The sequence below is a fragment of the Halichoerus grypus genome, chromosome 10 (genome assembly GCF_964656455.1).
Source record: "Halichoerus grypus chromosome 10, mHalGry1.hap1.1, whole genome shotgun sequence".
NCBI classification, from domain to species: domain Eukaryota; kingdom Metazoa; phylum Chordata; class Mammalia; order Carnivora; family Phocidae; genus Halichoerus; species Halichoerus grypus.
In genome coordinates, this window is record NC_135721.1 from 18,614,844 (window position 1) to 18,633,161 (window position 18,318).

At 43.1% G+C, this 18,318-nt stretch overlaps 1 protein-coding gene and 1 long non-coding RNA gene across 4 annotated transcripts in view; both read left to right on the top strand.

Moving 5' to 3' along the window:
- Positions 1-69: 69 nt before the first annotated feature.
- Positions 70-2,673, top strand: LOC118554305 (uncharacterized). The gene is made up of 3 exons (XR_004926422.2): positions 70-573; positions 718-1,238; positions 2,626-2,673. It is a non-coding gene; the product is annotated as an uncharacterized LOC118554305 (long non-coding RNA).
- A 12,005-nt stretch (positions 2,674-14,678) lies between these two features.
- UBXN2A (UBX domain protein 2A) overlaps positions 14,679-18,318 on the top strand; it is a 36,606-nt gene continuing 32,966 nt past the window's right edge. Inside the window, exon 1 of one of the 3 annotated variants that reach the window (XM_078056039.1) lies at positions 14,679-14,914. The gene's annotated coding sequence lies outside the window, so the exon portion shown is untranslated. Of the gene's footprint in view, positions 14,915-15,043; positions 15,132-18,318 lie in introns of those variants that run through there. The other 2 variants (XM_036121697.2, XM_078056038.1) reach the window with 2 other exon arrangements.

Genomic DNA, 18,318 nt, shown 5'->3' on the forward strand with positions numbered 1-18,318 from the left:
TGCCCCTTTCTCTCTCGTTCTCGCTCTCGAGCTCGGTGCGTCAGGGATTCAGCGCCGCAGGGCCGACGAGACCGCTTCCGGCCGTGGCCGCTGCGGGGCGCTGCAGGGCCGGCCAGCCCTTTTCCAGCCCGCTTACCCCTCCTCTCCCTCCGCCCCTCCAGGAGACCCCGCCCAGCGGCGCGGCGTCAGCGCTGGGCGGCCGGGGAAGGGACGCTCTGGGCTGTGTGAGCTCTATGGTTTCCAGGTCTGGCCGGGAGTCTAGGAGGGGGATGGGAATAACCAGAAGGGGCTTGGGGACAGGCTAGCGCGCCGGAGTTTGCTCTGGAATTCTCACGCCCTACCGGGCTCGAGCACCCTAGCATCTCCACGATCGCCCCAGATGGCCTGGATGGAGAAAGGAACGACCAGCAAAAGCGGGAGATAGACGGGGACCCGGGAAGGCGAGGGCGCGATGACCTGAGCTGGAATCCCAGAGGTACCAGAGGCAGGACACCGAACTTGAGTCGCACTTTTCGTGGCTGTAAAAATAAGACTAACTGTGGTAAAATAGATCTGTGCGGCTTCTGGCACATGGTGAGTTTAAGAAAGAACGAACGCTAGACCCCTGCCTGTATACAAGAAAGGGTCGTTTTCTATAACCTTCGCCTAGATCTAAGGCAGAGGCACAAAGAATGAATTCTTTCTCCTAAGAGTCTCCTTTTTTTTCTTTTTTTTTAGATTTTATTTATTTATTTGACTGAGAGAGACAGCGAGAGAGGGAACACAAGCAGGGGGAGTGGGAGAAGCAGGCTTCCCGCCGACCAGGGAGCCCGATGCCGGGCTAAATCCCAGGACCCTGGGGCAATGACCCTTTCGCCGAAGGCAGAACGGCGAAAGACTGAGCCACCGAGGCGCACCCTAAGAGTCTTCTTTATCACTGCCGCCCCCACCCGCACGAGAATTAAGAATATAAAAAGCTGAACACAAAATATAAAATTTCTGATTTAACTTTCAAAGATTAAGACAATATGAAAAGCTCTCCAGTAAAGTAGAAATTACGTTAATTTCACCAAAATTCTCCGTACATTAGCGATAGTCTATTATTCATTGGGCATAAGTTCTTCCTGTTTGCTGCAGTAAGAAAAATTGAAGGCTCAAGAAAAGTCCTGTAAAAATACCCAAGCTGCATCAAAATTAGGGCTTTCTGGCCATCCAAGTGCCCGGTGGTTCAACAAAACTTCGTCCAGCACTGAATGAAGGTAACTTTTCTGTTTGGAAATAAGTATGGATCCCAGGAAAGCAGGCAAAGTCCACTTAACAATAAATTGCAACATAACCACCTGCCACTTAAAACCAGCCTCTTATGGGTGTGGAGGCCTCATAATGAAACCGTACCTGGTTTTCCTGCATCAGTTAGCTTTGTATGAGATCATTGAAGAGAATACAGGTTTCCTACAGAAAGAGACTGGTTTTCAGTTGTATATGAAGTGTCTTGAAGAGGTGTTACAGCATGCAAATTAGGATATAAAGGATTTGTGTGCTTTCCTGCCTTATTTTGTTTCTGTGTTTGTTTATGTAGTCCTAAAGTGAGAAAGCCAGGCTGTGATTTGGGCTGTTACTCCTGATGAGAAAACAAAAGGCAAGCTGAGGGCAAAACACAAGCTGACAGCCCCCAAAACCCCCCATTAAGGTGGGATATGTATATATATAACATTCTTCAGGCACTAGTAACTGCCTCAGAAAGGCAGGGGAAAAACAAATGGTCAACTGATAAATATCCCAGTTATGTAGGACATGAAACTCTACTATAGTTTATAGCTGTCTTTTTTTTTTAAGATTTAAATCATTTATTTGAAGAGAGAGAGCACACGAGCTGGGTGAGGGGCAGAAGGAGAAACAGGCTCCCCGTGGAGCAGACTCAATCCCAGAACTCCAGGATCACAAACTGAGCCATCCAGGTGCCCCATGTTTGTAGCTGTCTTAAAGATTTACAAGAAAAACACAATCTTGGGGCACCTGACTGCCTCAGTCAGAGGAGCATGTGACTCTTGATTTGGGGTCGTGAGTTTGAGCCTCATGTTGGATGTAGAGATTAAATAAATTTTTTTTTAAAAGAAAGGAAAGGGGTACAGTTAGTTGGGTGCCTGACTCTTGCTTTGGGCTCAGGTCCTGATCTCAGGGTCATGAGATCAAGCCCCACCTTGGGCTCCTTGCTCAGCACAGTCGGCTTGGGACTCTACCCAATCCTCCTCTCTTTCTGCCCCGCCCCTCCCCACCGCCCCAGAAATAAATAAATCTTAAAAAAAGAAAAGAAACAATTTACTTTAAGACTTTATTTATTTATTTGTCAGAGAAAGCACAAGCAGGGGAAGCTGCAGGCAGAGGGAGAAGCAAGCTTCCCGCTGAGCAAGGAGCCTGATGTGGGACTTGATCCCAGGGCCCTGGGATCATGACCTGAGCCGCAGGCAGATGCTTAACTGACTGAGCCACCCAGGCATCCCAAGAAAAACAATCTTAATAATAGACCTCCAGGAACCTATAGACTCAATATCCTGGAGCCCTAATGTCACCTTACCTCCACAGGATAGAAAACCCTATATATTTAGTCACTCCTCAAAATCACAATGCAACTCTTTCTACCCACAGGTCCTGTCCCCGTGCTGTAATAAAGACACACCTTTTTGCGCTGTAAAACGTCTCAACAATTCTTTCTTCACCGTTCGGTTCAACAATCCCGCATTAATAACCTATACCATTTACTGTCAACAAATGTTTACTCGGAACCCAACTGGTGTTAGGTACTCTCTGCCAGGCCAGGAAATAGGGAAATTTAAAAAAAAAAAAAAAACAGCAACACATAGTTTTGGCCCTCTAAAGTACTTACAGACAAGAGAGAATGAAGAAAACAGGCAAGAAACCAGCAAGCTGGGCGCCTGGGTGGCTCAGATGGTTAAGCATCTGCCTTCGGCTCAGGTCGTGATCCCAGGGTCCTGGGATCGAGTCCCGCATCGGGCTCCCTGCTAGGCGGGGAGCCTGCTTCTCCCTCTGCCTCTGCCTCTCTCTCTCTCTCTCTCTGACTCTCATGAATAAATAAATAAAACATTAAAAAAAAAAAAAGAAACCAGCAAGCTGCAATACAGTGTGACAAAGAATGAGGCACATACCTCTAATTCAAGCAGGGACTTAGGGAAAGCCCTGAGATGCATCTTTTTTTTTTTTTTTTAAGATTTTATTTATTTATTTGACAGACACACAGCAAGAGAGGGAACACAAGCAGGGAGAGTGGGAGAGGGAGAAGCAGGCTTCCCGCTGAGCAGGGAGCCCGATGCGGGGCTTGATCCCAGGACCCTGGGATCATGACCTGAGCCGAAGGCAGACGCCAAACAACTGAGCCACCCAGGCGCCCCCTGAGATGCATCTTGAACCACAAAATGGAATAAGGGAATATTATGGACAAAAGAAAGGAAGACTTGAAGAAGATATGAAAGAGTTGCTTCTATTCTTCAATATGACAGAGAAAATAAAAAGTTGATAATCCTTTTCACTTTGCTTAAAAGTACATGAGCAGGGGGCGCCTGGGTGGCTCAGTCGTTAAACGTCTGCCTTCGGCTCAGGTCATGATCCCAGGTCCTGGGATCGAGCCCCGCATCGGGCTCCCTGCTCGGCGGGAAGCCTGCTTCTCCCTCTCCCACTCCCCCTGCTTGTATTCCCTCTCTCGCTGTGTCTCTCTCTGTCAAATAAATAAATAAAATCTTTAAAAAAAAAAAAAAGTACATGAGCTGGTGGGACACCTGGGTCGCTCAGTCAGTTAAGTGTCTGCCTTTGACTCAGGTCATGATCCCAGGGTCCTGGTATCAAGTCCCACATTGGGCTCCTTGCTCAGCGAGAAGCCTGCTTCTCCCTCTGCCTGCCACCCCCCCCCCCCGCTTGTGCCCTCTCTCTCTCTGACAAATAAATAAAATCTCTAAAAAAAAATTACATGGGGGCGACTGGGTGGCTCAGTCGTTAAGCGTCTGCCTTCGGCTTAGGTCATGATCCCAGGGTCCTGGGATCGAGCCCCGCATCGGGCTCCCTGCTCTGCGGGAAGCCTGCTTCTCCCTCTCCCACTCCCCCTGCTTGTGTTCCTGCTCTCACTGTGTCTCTGTCTGTCAAATAAATAAAATCTTTAAAAATAATAAAATAAAATACTTTTTAAAATAATAAAAAATAAATAAAACTTTTGCTCCATGAATGATCCAGGTAAGACAATGAAAACCACACAACAGACTGGGAGAAAATATTTACAAACCACATATCCCACAAAGGACTCACCAAGAATATAAAGAGGGGTACCTGATTTGCTCGATATGTAAAGCATGTGACTCTTGATCTCCAGGTTGTGAGTTCAAGCCCCATGTTGGGCATAGAGCTTACTAAAATGATAATATAAAAAGAATTCTCAAAATTCATTAATAAAAAATTCCAATTAGAAAATGGGGAAAAGGGCTCCTGGGTGGCTCAGTAGTTAAGCGTCTGCCTTCGGCTCAAGTCATGATCCCAGGGTCCTGGGATTGAGCCCCACATCAGGTTCTCTGCTCTGCGGGAAGCCTGCTTCTCCCTCTCCCGCTCCCCCTGCTTGTGTTCCCCTCTCTTGCTGTGTCTCTCTCTGTCAAATAAATAAATAAATAATCTTTAAAAAAAAAAGAAAATGGGGAAAAGACCAGAAGATATATTTCATCTAAGAGGACATGAATAGAGAAAATAAGCTTATGAAAACATTTCAATATCAGTAGTAGGGAAATGCAAATCAAGAACCATAATGAGGGACACCTGGGTGGCTCAGTCAGTTAAGCATCTGCCTTTGGCTCAGGTCGTGATCCCAGGGTCCTGGGATTGAGTCCTGAATCGGGCTCCTTGCTCAGTGGGGAGCCTGCTTCTCCCTCTGCCTGCCACTCCGCCTGCTTGTACTCTCTCTCTCTGACAAATAAATAAATAAGATCTTTAAAAAAAAAAAGAAAGAAAACATAATGAGTTATCAGTACATACCTATTAAAACAACTGAAATAAAAAATAGTGACAGTACCAAATGCTGGTGATGAGGCAGAAAAACTGGATATTTCACACATTGCTAGTAAGAATGCAAAATGGTACAGCCAGTCCCAATCTGAAAAACATTTTGGCAGTTTCTTAAAAATCTAAATACAGTACAATCCAGCAATTGCAATCCTAAGTATTCCAAAGAAATGAAAACTATATCCACACAAAAACCTGTAGACCATAGTTTTGTTTTGTTCTGTTTTTTTTTTTTTTTTAACCCCACCCTCCAGCCTTAGGCCATAGTTTGCTGCAGCTTTACTTGTAATAGCCAAAAACTGGGGGGGAAGGGTGCCTGAGTGGCTCAGTCGGTTAAAGGCCTGCCTTTGGCTCAGATCATGATCCCAGAAGCCTGGGATCAAGTCCCTCATCCGGTTCCTTGCTCAGCCGGGAGCCTCCTTCTCCCTCTGCCTGCTGCTCCCCTGCTTGTGCGCGCGCTCTCTGTCTCTCCCTCTCTTGCTGACAAATAAATAAATAAAAATAAAATCTAAAAAGGGGCGCCTGGGTGGCTCAGTCGTTGAGCGTCTGCCTTCGGCTCAGGTCATGATCCCAGGGTCCTGGGATCGAGTCCCACATCGGGCTCCCTGCTCGGCGGGAAGCCTGCTTCTCCCTCTCCCATTCCCCCTGCTTGTGTTCCTGCTCTCGCTGTGTCTCTCTCTGTCAAATAAATAAATAAAATCTTAAAAAAATAATAAAATAAAATAAAATCTAAAAAAAAAAATGGGGGGAATGTTCATCATAGATGAATAAACAAACTGGCACATCAACAACATGGAATACTACTCAGCAATAAAGGGGAATTAATTAGTGATATATGCAAAAACTTGCATGAATTTCAAAGATACTACACATAAGCAGAAGGAAGAACATAATATATATTGAAGCATAAAACAATAAAATAGGAAACAATATAGAAATTCAATTAAATCAAAAGTTGAGGGGCACCTGGGTGGCTCAGTCGTTAAGTGTCTGCCTTGCTCGGGTCATGATCCCAGGGTCCGGGGATCGAGCCCCTTATCGGGCTCCCTGCTCCACGGGAAGCCTGCTTCTTCCTCTACCCCTCCCCCTGCTTGTGTTCCCTCTCTCGCAGTGTCTTTGTCAAGTGAATAAATAAAATCTTAAAAAAATAAATAAATAAAATAAATAAATCAAGAGTTGATTCTTGTACAAAGAAAAAAGATAAGGCACTAGCCAGACCAATCAACAGGGGTAGGCAGGGAAAAGAATCAATTACAAATTTCAAGAATGAGCGTGTAAGCATCACTCAAGATCTTATAGAGTTGGAGTCAGCAGAATTCTTTCTTGTTATAAAGGATGAGTTTATAAATATTTCAGGTTTTCCAGGGTACATATGGTCACATATATCCTTTTTTTGGTTTCGTTTTTGGTTATTGCTTTTTAACAATCGTTTAAAAATGCAAAAACTGGGGTGCCTGGGGGGCTCAGTTGTTAAGAGTCTGCCTTCGGCTCAGGTCATGATCCCAGGGTCCTGGGATCTAGTCCCGGCTCCCTGCTCTGCGGGGGGGCCTGCTTCTCCCTCTCCCACTCCCCCTGCTTGTGATCTCTCTCTCACTGTGTCTCTGTCAAGTAATAAATGAAATCTTTAAAAAAAAAAAAAAATGCAAAAACTGGGGCGCCTGTTTGGCTCAGTCAGTTAGGCATTTGCCTTTGGCTCAGGTCATGATCCCAGGGTCCTGGGATAGAGCCTGCACCAGGCTCTCTGCTCAAAAGGGATTCTGCTTCTCCCTCTGACCCTCCTCTGTCTTGGGCTCTCTCTCACTCTCTCTCTCTCAAATAAATAAATAAAATCTTTAAATAAATAAAAAAAACAAAAATCCAAAACCTGGGGCACCTGGGTGGCTCAGTTGTTAAGCGTCTGCCTTCGGCTCAGGTCATGATCCCAGCATCCTGGGATGGAGTCCCACATCGGGCTCCCTGCTCAGCGGGGAGTCTGCTTCTCCCTCTCCCTCTGCCTGCCACTCTGCCTACTTGTGCTCTCTCTATCTCTCAGTCAAATAAATAAAATCTTTAAAAAAAAAAATGCAAAAACCTTTCTTTGCTCACATATATACACAAAAGAGATCATAGAGTAGATTTGGCCCATGGGCTGCTATTTGCCAAACTCTGCTATAAACATTAAAGAGACAAGAAATATAATGAACAACTTTATTCCAATAAGTTCCAAAACACAGATGAAGTAGACAAATTCCTTGAACTGAAATTACTAAAGCTCACTCAAAAAAAAAAAAAAAAAGATAACCTGAATACCTCTATTACTGGTTAAATAAATTAAATATGTAATTAAATACTTTCCCATAAATAATACACCAGGCCCAGATAACATCACTGGTGAAGTCTATCTAATATTTAAGGAAAAACAATACCAATTTTACACCAATTCCTTTAGAATATAGAAGAGGAAACATAAATCAGCATTACGCTGATATTGAAACCAGTAACATAAAGAAAACACAAACAGCTATTCTTTTTATATATGGGAACACAAATGTTCATAACAAAACATTAACAACAAACAAATCAAATCCACGAATATATAAAAAGTGATAAATCATGACCAAGTGAGATTTATCCCAAGAATACAAAATTGGTTAAACATTTGAAACTAAAACAATCAATGTAATTCACCATATCAATATAATAAAGGAGAAAATCCATATGGTTGTCTTAGATTCAGAAAAAGCATTTGACAAATTCAAAGTAGGACTAGTAGGTAACTTCAACCTGATAGAGAACATCTAAAAAGTCCTATAGATAACACAATAACAAATGGTGAAAGGTGATGGCTTTCCTCTGAATTTCAGGAACATGGCAAGAATGCTCTAATAATTTCTATTCAACATTGTACTAGGAGTCCTAGGCAAAGCAATAGTAAAGAAAAATAATTAAAAGATATATAGTTTTGTTTTGTTTTGTTTTAAAGATTGTATTTATTTGAGAGAGAGAGGGAGAGTGAGAGAGAGAGAGAGATCACGAGCAGAGGGAAAGGGTAGAGGGAGAAGCTGACTACGGGCCCAGCAGAGAGCCTGATGCAGAACTCGATCCCAGGACCCCAGGATCATGACCTGAGCCGAAGGCAGCCCCCCAACCGGCTGAGCCACCCAGGTGCCCTATAGTTTTTTTTTTTTAAGATTTTTATGTTTAAGTCATCTCTATACCCAATCCCAAGATCAAGAGTTATACACTCCACCAACTGAGCCAGCCAGGTACCCCAAAGATAGACAGTTCAGAAAGGAAGAAGCAACTGTCTTTATGCGCAAACATGGTAATCTCATAGGAAATCTTAAAACATCTAAAAAACAAAACAAAAAGCCCTGGTAGGACTAATAGGTGAATTTAGCAAAGTCATAGAATAGAAGATCAATTTATAAAAATTATTTCTATTTCTACACTTACCACAACCATTTGGACATAGTTTGAAATAGTAATGATAAATTTAACAAAATATATGGAAAATGTAGTGACAACTGGGTGGCTCAGTCGGTTAAGCATCTGTATTTGGCTCAGGTCATGATCCCAGAGTCCTGGGATCAAGTCCTGAATCGGGCTCCTTGCTCAACGGGGAGCCCACTTCTCCCTCTGCCTGCCACTCTCCCTCTCTCTCTCTCTCTGACAAGTATAAATAAATTTTTTTTTTTTTAAGATTTTATTTATTTATTTGACAGAGAGAGACACAGCAAGAGAGGGAACACAAGCATGGGGAGTGGGAGAGGGAGAAGCAGGCTTCCCGCTGAGCAGGGAACCCGATGCGGGGCTTGATCCCAGGACCCTGGGATCATGACCTGAGCTGAAGGCAGACGCTTAACGACTGAACCACCCAGGCACCCCTAAATAAATATTATAAAAAATATGGAAAATCTATATACTGAAAACTAAAAAGTGTTGCTGATGAAAAACTAAACAAGTGGAGAGGTTTACCAGATAATTCATATTGTTAGGATGAAAATTATCCCCAAATTAATCAATAGATTCAAGTCAATTCCAGTAAAAACCCCAGAAGACACTTTAGAAATTTAAGAAACTGAATCTAAAATTTACATGGAGATGCAAAGAACTTAGAGTCACCTAAACAATCAGGAAAAGAACAAAAGTAGAGAACTATACTACCTCATTTTAAGTCTTCCTATTAAGTTATAATAACCAGGGCAGTGTAAATATATAGTCATACAGCTCAATGGAAATGAATAGAAAGTCCAGAAAGAGACTCACACATATGGTCAATTGATTTTTGTCAAGGGGTCAAGGTGATTAACAGGGAAAAGGATACTTTTCAATAAATGATGCTAGAATGACTGTATATTCCTATGCAAAAAAAATAATAAACCTTGACCATTAACTCTAGATTGACTATAGACTTAAACACAAGGCTAAAACTATAATTTTTTGTTTTTTTAGAATAAAGCCTAAAAGAAAATCTTTGTGATTATGGGGTAGGAAAAGATTTCTTACAACGGACACAAAAACATAAACTATAGATGTTGATAAATTGGGCTCTTTGAAAGACACTTTTTTTTAAGGTTTGTTTTTTTTTTTAAGATTTTATTTATTTATTTGACAGAGAAAGTACAAACAGGGGGAGTGGCAGGTAGAGGGAGAAGTAGGCTCCTGCTGAGCAGAGAGCCCCGAATGATCCTGCAAGACCCTGGGATCATGACCTGAGCCAAAGGCAGACACTCAACAACTAAGCCACCCAGGCACCCCTGAAGGACACTTTTAAGACACCTTTTTACAAGGAAAGTCACAGGCTGGGAGAAAGTAAACATAAAAACAGAAATAATGATATAGAATATAGAAACTTAACAGAAAGGATAAGCAATGATAAAATTAGGTTTGATTTTGTTTTTTTAATTTTACTTTATTTATTTATTTATTTATTTATTAAAGATTTTATTTATTTATTTGACAGAGAGAGCAAGAGAGCACAAGCAGGGGGAACAGCAGAGGAAGAGGGAGAAGCAGGCTCCTCGCCCAGCAGGGAGCCCGATGTAGGGCTCCATCCCAGGACCCTGGGATCATGACCTGAGCTGAAGGCAGATGCTTAACCGTCTGAGCCACCCAGGCGCCCCTTTACTTTTTTTAAAAGATTGATTTATTTAGGGGCATCTGGGTGGCTCAGTCGGTTGAGTGTCTGCCATTGGCTCGGGTCATGATCCCAGGACCCCAGGGGGGATTGAGCCCCAATGCAGCCTCCCTGCTCAGCAGAGAGCCTGCTTCTCTCTCTCCCTCTGCCACTCTGCTCCCCCTGCTTGTGCTCTCTCTCTCAAATAAATAAATAAAATCTTAAAAAAAAAAAAAGATTGATTTATTTGAGAGAAAGGGAGTATGCAGGAGTCAGGGGAGGGGCAATGGGGGAGGGAGAGAATCTCAGGCAGACTCCCTGCTGAGCACAGAGCCTGACGTGGGGCTTGATCTTATAACCCTGAGATAGTGACCTGAGCTGAAATCGCGTCAGATGTTCAACTCACTGAGCCAATCAGGTGCCCCTAATTTTACTTCCGATGGAGCTCAGGTGAGATACTGCAACTCTATAAGGAGGTCCTCAGGGAAGAGATGATACTGATCCAGTATGCACAGGGTGACTTCCAAGAGGCTATATTTTTAAGAAGCATGACACTTTGAATAAACACTGAATCATGGGACAAAATCAGGATTGGTGACATTAGTGTTCTGTACTGTCCGATATGATAACTACTATCCACATATGGCCATTTAAATTTAAATTTAAAAACTAAAAATCTAGGGGCACTTGGGTGGCTCAGATGGTTAAGCGTCTGCCTTCGGCTCGGGTCATGATCTCAGGGTCCTGGGATTGAGTCCCATGTCGGGCTCCTTGCTCAGCAGGGAGCCTGCTTCTCCCTCTGCCTGCCACTTCCCCTGCTTGCACTCTCACTCTCTCTCTCTCTGGCAAATAATAAAATCTTTAAAAAATAAAATAAAATAAAAATAAAAACTAAAAATCTAGTTCCTTAGATATACTACCTATATTTCAAGTATTCAGTAGCAAAATGTTGCTAGTAGTTAATATATTAGACAGTGCAGAAACAATTCCATTACCTCAAAAAGTTCTATTGGACAGCTCTGGCCTAGATATTCATCTTGAGGTAAGGGAAATGCTCAAAGATGATGACTGTATTTGTAACCTGAACTGGATGGTTGGAAGGGATACCAACTGGAAAAGGGGATGTAGGATCAGGAGCAGATTCCTGAGGGTCACCTATCATTTTTCTATGTCAATTCAAGAAGCATTTACTGCCCCCTAGTATGTACCTGTGTAATAGCTACTGTATAAAGTGCTCTGGAGAATATCTAACAAATACATGACTCAGTTTGTACCCTTAAGGAGCTTATAGTGGCTTATAACTAAAAAGCCAACAGATTCAATCCTGGGTTTTGGCACCCAAAAACAAACAAACAGAAAACTAACAGAAAAAAGAATTAAAGAGCAAATGAAACCCAAAACCTAGTAGGAGGAAGGAAATAATAAAGATTCGAGTGGAGATTTAAAAAAATAGAAAATAGAAAAACAATGGAGAGAATCAATTAACTTGAAAGTTGGTTCCTTCAAAAGAGTAACAAAACTTTAGATAGACTGACCAAGAAAAAAAGGGAAAAAAACCCAATTATTAAAATCATAAATGTGGGCACCTGGGTGGCTCAGTCAGTTGGGCTGCTGACTTCGGCTCAGGTCATCATCTCGGGACTTTGGGATCAAGCCCCACATTGGGCTCCCTGCTCAGCGGGGAGCCTGCTTCTCCCTCTCACCACCCCCCTCATGCTCGCTCTCTCTCTCTCTCTCTTAAATAAATAAATAAATAAAATCTTTAAAAAAAATTCATAAATGAAAGTGGGGACATTATTACCAACCTTATAGAAATAAAAATCATAAAAAATACTATGAACAATTGTATGACAACAAATTAGGTAATCTCGATAAAATGGACAAAATTCTAGAAACACACAAATGACCAAAACTGACTCAAGAAGAAACAGAAAATCTGAACATATGTACAATAAGAGATTGAATCAGTCATCAAAAACCTCCCGACAAAGAAAAGCTCAGAACTAGATGATTTCACGGGTTCTACTAAACAATTCTACCAAACACTTCAGAATTGACACCAATCCTTCTCAAAATATTCTGAAAAATAGAAGAGGAGGAAACACTTCCTAACTCATTCTATGAGACCAGCATTATATTGATACCAAAGCTAGACAACGATATCACAGTAAAAGAACTACAGAGCAAAATCCCTTATGAATATAGATGCGAAAATCCTCAACAAAATACTAGCAAAGCAAATCCAGCAGCATGTCAAAAGAATTCTATACCATAACTGAGTGGTATTTATCCCAAGACCATTAATTGGGAAAAGGATAGACAGTCTTTTCAAAAAATGGTTCTGAGAAAACTATATACACATGCAAAAGAATGAAGCTGGACCCTTATTTTGCACCATGTACAAAAATTAATTCAAAATGCATCAAACACCTAATGTAAGAGCTAAAACTATAAAAGTCTTTGAAAAAAAAAAAAACAGGAAAATCTTCATGACATTGAATTTGGGCAATGGTTTCTTGAATATGACTGCAAAAGCATAGGGGAAAAAGGAAAAATAAATAAATTGAACCTTATCAAAATTTAAAACTTTTGAGTATCAAAGGACACCATCAACAGAACGGAAGAACAACCCACAGAATAGGAGAAAATATTTGCAAAACATATCTCTGATAAGGAGTTAATATCCAGAAGACAATAAAAAAAAAAATCCCACAAAACTACAACTCAATTACAAAAAACAATCCTATTTAAAAATGGGCAAAGACTGGGGCACTGGCTCAGCTGATAGAGCATGGGATTCTTGATCTCAGGGTCATGAGTTTGAGCCCCAGGTTGGGTGTAAAATTTACATACACACATACATACAAATGGGCAAAGGACTTGATTAGACATTTTTCCAAAGATATACAAATGGTCAATAAATACATGGAAAAAGGGTGCCTGGGTGGCTCAGTCAGTTAAGAATCTGTCTTCCGCTTGGGTCATGATCCCAGGATCCTGGGATCTAGCCCCTCCACTGGCTCCCTGCCCAGTGGGGAGTCAGCTTCTCCCTCTCCTTCTGCCCCTCCCTCACTGCTCCTGCTCTCTCTCCCTCTCTCAAATAAACAAAATCTTAAAAAAAAAAAAAAAAAGCTCATGAAAAAAATGCTCAACATCACTAGTCACTAGGGAAATAAAAATCAAACCCACAATGAATACCAACCACTTCACGCCCGTTAGGATGGCTATTGTAAAAACACCAAAACAATGGAAAACAACAAGTGCTGTCAAGGGTATGGAAAAACCTGAATGCTTGTGCACTGCTGAAAGGAATATTAAAATGCTGTACTCATTGTGGAAATCAGTTTGGCAGTTCCTCAAACAGTTAACCATAAGCCATATGATCCAGTAATTCTGCATCTAGATATATACAAAATAATTGAAAGCAAGAGATTAATCAGATACTTGTATACAGATGTTCACAGCTCCATTGTTCACAAGAGCCAAAAGTGGAAACAATCCAAATGTCCATCAGCAGGTGAGTGGATAAACAAAAGGGGGTACATACAACAACGGAATATTTTTCAGCATAAAAAAGAATAAATCCTGATACCTGCCGTAACATGGATGAGCCTTGAAAACATAATGCTAAGTGTAGTAAGGGCAGACACAAAAGGACAAATATTGTATGATCCCAGTTATATGAGATACCTAGACTAGGGCAGCTTCAGGAGGTAGGAAGAGGTAAAAGGATTATTGCGGTGAGGTGTGGAGGGTGAGGGGTGACTATTCCTCTAGGGGAACTCTGACCAGGAGCTCGGCAACTGTATCCAAGGTCAGGCAAAAAAGGGCTTTTCTTTCACAGGGAGAAGTGAACAAAGACTAGAAAGAACTGGGTGTGGGGGAGTGGGAGGAAAGGGGGGAAGGTGGCAGTGACCACCCAGCACATCAGTGTTTTGCACGAAGGTGAGCCGATTTTTCAGGAGTGGTGGATAAGAAGGGGTCGCAGACCGGCTCAGGCTGATGGTGGGTCAAAGTTTAGGGGCCTGGTGGAAGGAGAGCAGCTTAACTAAAGTTTGGTCAAGTCAAGGTAGCCCGTATTTCGTCCAGATTGGTCAGTGAGTGCAATCAGTTCACCTTACCATTTACGAGGCAAAACCGAAGGGAATGTGGACGGTCTGTGTCTGACCTGTCATAGGTAAAAACAAGGGTGCACGCGTGAGTCATATCTGAGTTACACGGGGAAGGATGGTTCCCTGCGGTAAACCCTTTCAGGAGCACAAAAGGGTGGGAGGATTTCTTTAACCGTCGCTTTCCAGAATCACAGGGCTCGGCTCGGGTAAAGTTCAGCGTTGTCACAATGCAGGGAAATCTCTCCGCGGACTCAATCAGAGGCTGGAAAGGTAGAGAGGTAAGTAGACGCTGGGTTCTCCGTTGAGCCCACACCTCGCTCCCAGCATTTTCCGGGCCGGGTGAGAAGGCAGCCAGCGGCGGCGCCCGCGGCAGACAGGAGACGGCCGCCATTAGTGCGCGTCAGCCGAGGCCTGAGGCGGCGGCGGCGGCCCCACCCCCGCGCGCGCGCTCTTGGGGCTGCGCGGAGCGTGCTCGGCGCGCGCTCGGCGCCCGGCGGCGGAGGCCCAGGGAGGCGGGCCGGTTCCCAGCGGCGCGGCCCGCGAGCCTCAGCGGGTCTGGGGGCGGCGGTGCTCCCCGTCTGAGGGGCTCCAGCCCGACAGCAGCGGTGGCGCCCGCGGCCCCTGAGCGAACGGAGGACCAGGCCGGGAGGCGGCAGCGCGGCCGTGCCCGGAGGTGAGTGCGCTGGGGCCGCGCTGCGTTCGGCGGGGTGAGGGGCTGGGACGTTGGCTCGCCGCCGGGCGTGGGCGGGCGTTTCCCGGGCGGGGCGCGGGGGGGTTGTCGTTGGGTCGGGCGGAGCCGCAGCGCTCGGGGCACTCTCGGTGAGGCCGGGGTCCGGGCTGTTTCGGCGACGCTGGCGGCGGCGGTCGGGGCCAGACTCTGGCCAGCTCAGGTGAGCCGCGGCTCCGGCCTGCTGCGTGTGCTTGCGTCCTGCGTGGCGAGCTCCGTGCCAGCACCGCGGAGGGTTGCCGTTCTGGGGGCGCTCGGAAACTTCGAGTTAGGTGCACTTAAAATGCCCCCATTTCCAAAGGCGTGCGCTGCTGGAGCACGGTGCAGAAATACAGCACGTTTGTTTGGGGTGGCCATTTCTCAGGTAGCTTCACCACGTAGTGGTGGTAGTCTCCCACGACAGTCTTTTTGTAGGTTTCGAGTTTGCTGTTTTCCATGTTTAATTTTTTGTATGTGCGTCTTTTTACTTGCAATTTCTTGTTAGCAATAAGGAACGTTAGGGTGGCGTCCAACATCGGTTCCCTCGTACATCACAGGAGATAATGGCAAATAAAGAGGAAACTGACAGTCTATTGATGTCAGTGTGGAACTGAAAAGTATGACATTGTATGAACACGTGAAAATCGGCCTCCGTGTTTCAAAGTCATGGCTCAAGTGTGTTTTGGGAGTGTTTTATACGTTTTTAAATTACAGTTTAGTTTTTAATGGGGAAAACTACTTAAAAGTTGATGTTGTTATGTCTTCTGTGTAAATATGCAGAAAGGCGTATTGATTTTAAAGGCAGTTAAATTCAGTGAATATTGAGCATCTATACCGCTGAAGTTAGTGCTATGCACTGATGGCATCCAAAAACAGGAGGAATGGTGTGCAGGTTGGAGAGAGTGATTAAGCACGCAAGTAGTAATGATACGAGGCAGAATACAGTATTAACAGAAACTCCAATTTGTTGAGTACTGACTCTTAGCCCTACACTGTGGTAAATACTTCACATTCATACTTTACTCAGTGCTTAATGTTAATTACCTAATTTATTCAAAATTTTTAATACCTACTGTTTGGTGATTGCCCATGATACCAAGGTGACCCCTATAGATTATTTTTTTCTTTTCTTTTTTTTTTTTTTTTTTTTGATCCCTATAGATTTTGCCTTTAAGGACTTTACATTGCTATTAGGTTAAACAACTAATCACAAAAGTCTCATCAGTTGACCCTTGAACAATGGTGGGAGTGTTAGGGGTGCCAGCCCCCACACAGTGGAAAATCTGTGTATGAATTCTGATTCCCCAAAAACTTAACAGCCTACTACTGACTGAAAGCCTTAAAGTCAATTAGCACGTATTTTGTATGTTATATGTATTATGGTGTTTGCTTACAATAAACTAGAGGAAAGAAAATGTTATGAAGAAAATCATAATAAGGAAGAGAAAATACATTTATAATATACTATATACTATGTATATAATACATTAATATACTATACTTACAGTATATTATATATACTATGCTCATAGTATATTACATACATTATATAAAGATATATAGTATATATAGTACATTTATATTTATATATAGTACATTTATAAATGTACTATATTTAGAAATATCTGTATTTATAGAAAAAAGTCTTCATATAAGTGGACTTCTGCAGTTCAAATGCCAGTAAACCTAGACAGAAGCTTAAAAAGGAAGAATATAGTATATTGTGAGAACTTGTAACAAGGGGATAACCAGCTTGGGAAATCAGTTAAAGTTTTCTTAGGAAAGTAATCTTCCAGTTAAGATGTTATGGGTAAATACGAATTAGTTAAAGGTGACCCCGCCCAAAGGAGGGAAGAAAGGTCCAGGCAAAGGAAATAGGTTCCCCAGAGGGAGGTTCAGGGAAATTTAAGGAACTGAAAGGTCAAAGCAGTTGGATTTAGTGTGGAATGCAAAAAGGGGCAAGAGAGATGATGCCAGGTCTTTTAAGCAACGTTAAGAATTTGGGACTGGCTTTTTTTTCTTTACCTTTAAGCTTTATAGTGAAATTTTCAAACTACTGAAATGTGATGAGATAACAGTACAGTGAACTTCTCTGTAATATTTCCCAGAATATTTGGACCTTATTTGAAGAGCATTGGATGGTCATTGAAATGTTTTAAGCAGGGAATCTTTTTTTTTAAGATGTTATTTTTTATTTATTTGACACAGCACAAGCAGGCCCAGGGGCAGAGGGAAGGGAGAAGCAGGCTCCCCGCTGAGCAGGGAGCCCTCAAATTTGTATCTTTTTATTTATTTTATTTTTTTTTTTTTTAAAGATTTTATTTATTTGACAGAGACAGCGAGAGCAGGAACACAAGCAGGGGGAGTGGGAGAGGGAGAAGCAGGCCTCCTGTGGAGCAGGGAGCCCGATGCGGGGCCCAATCCCAGGACCCAGGGATCATGACCCGAGCCGAAGGCAGACGCTTAACGACTGAGCCACCCAGGCGCCCCTGTATCTTTTTTTTTTTCTTAAAGATTTTATTTATTTATTTGACAGAGACACAGCGAGAGAGGGAACACAAGCAGGGGGAGTGGGAGAGGGAGAAGCAGGCTTCCCGCCAAGCAGGGAGCCCGATGCGGGGCTCGATCCAAGGACCCAGGAATCATGACCTGAGCCGAAGGCAGACGCTTAATGACTGAGCCACCCAGGCGCCCCTCAAATTTGTATCTTAATCAGAAAGGTCATCCTGGGGGCATCTGGCTGGCCCAGTAGTAGAGCGTGAGACTCTTGATCTCAGGGTTGTGAGTTTGAGTCCCATGTTGGGGGTAGAGTGTATGTGTGTGTATATATATATATATATATATATATATATATATATATATACAGAGAGAGAGAGAGAGAGGTCATCCTTACTCCTGTGTAGAAACTCCCTTGAGTGGGGACAAGAATGGAGTGAGGAAACCACCAAGAGGTGATATTTGGGCCTAGAGTTACGGCTGTGAAGATAGAGCACATTCTAAGGGTACATAGTTGATCTCTCCTCACTCTACTAATAATTTTATATTTAGTCTTTCAGAGAAATTGTGGAAAGTTTTCTAAAGGAAATGGTATTTGAGCTGGGTTTTGCAAGGTAGATAACACTTCAGTCCTGGAATTCAGCCCTGGAATGAAAATGTCTTGGTGTCAAAGGATCCCTTAGTGACCTTGACAACCTCTGCTAAAGTGCCCCAATTCCCCCTAGGATTTTTTCATTGAAATTACTTTTGTCACTATCACTTTGGTCCTTAGGGGTATTTAACTTCCTCAATAACAGTTTGTCTAGGAGAAGACAAAAAAGTATTTTCAGTTACTCTGCAACTAAGATAAGCTGAAACTTTCCAAAATTTTTCAT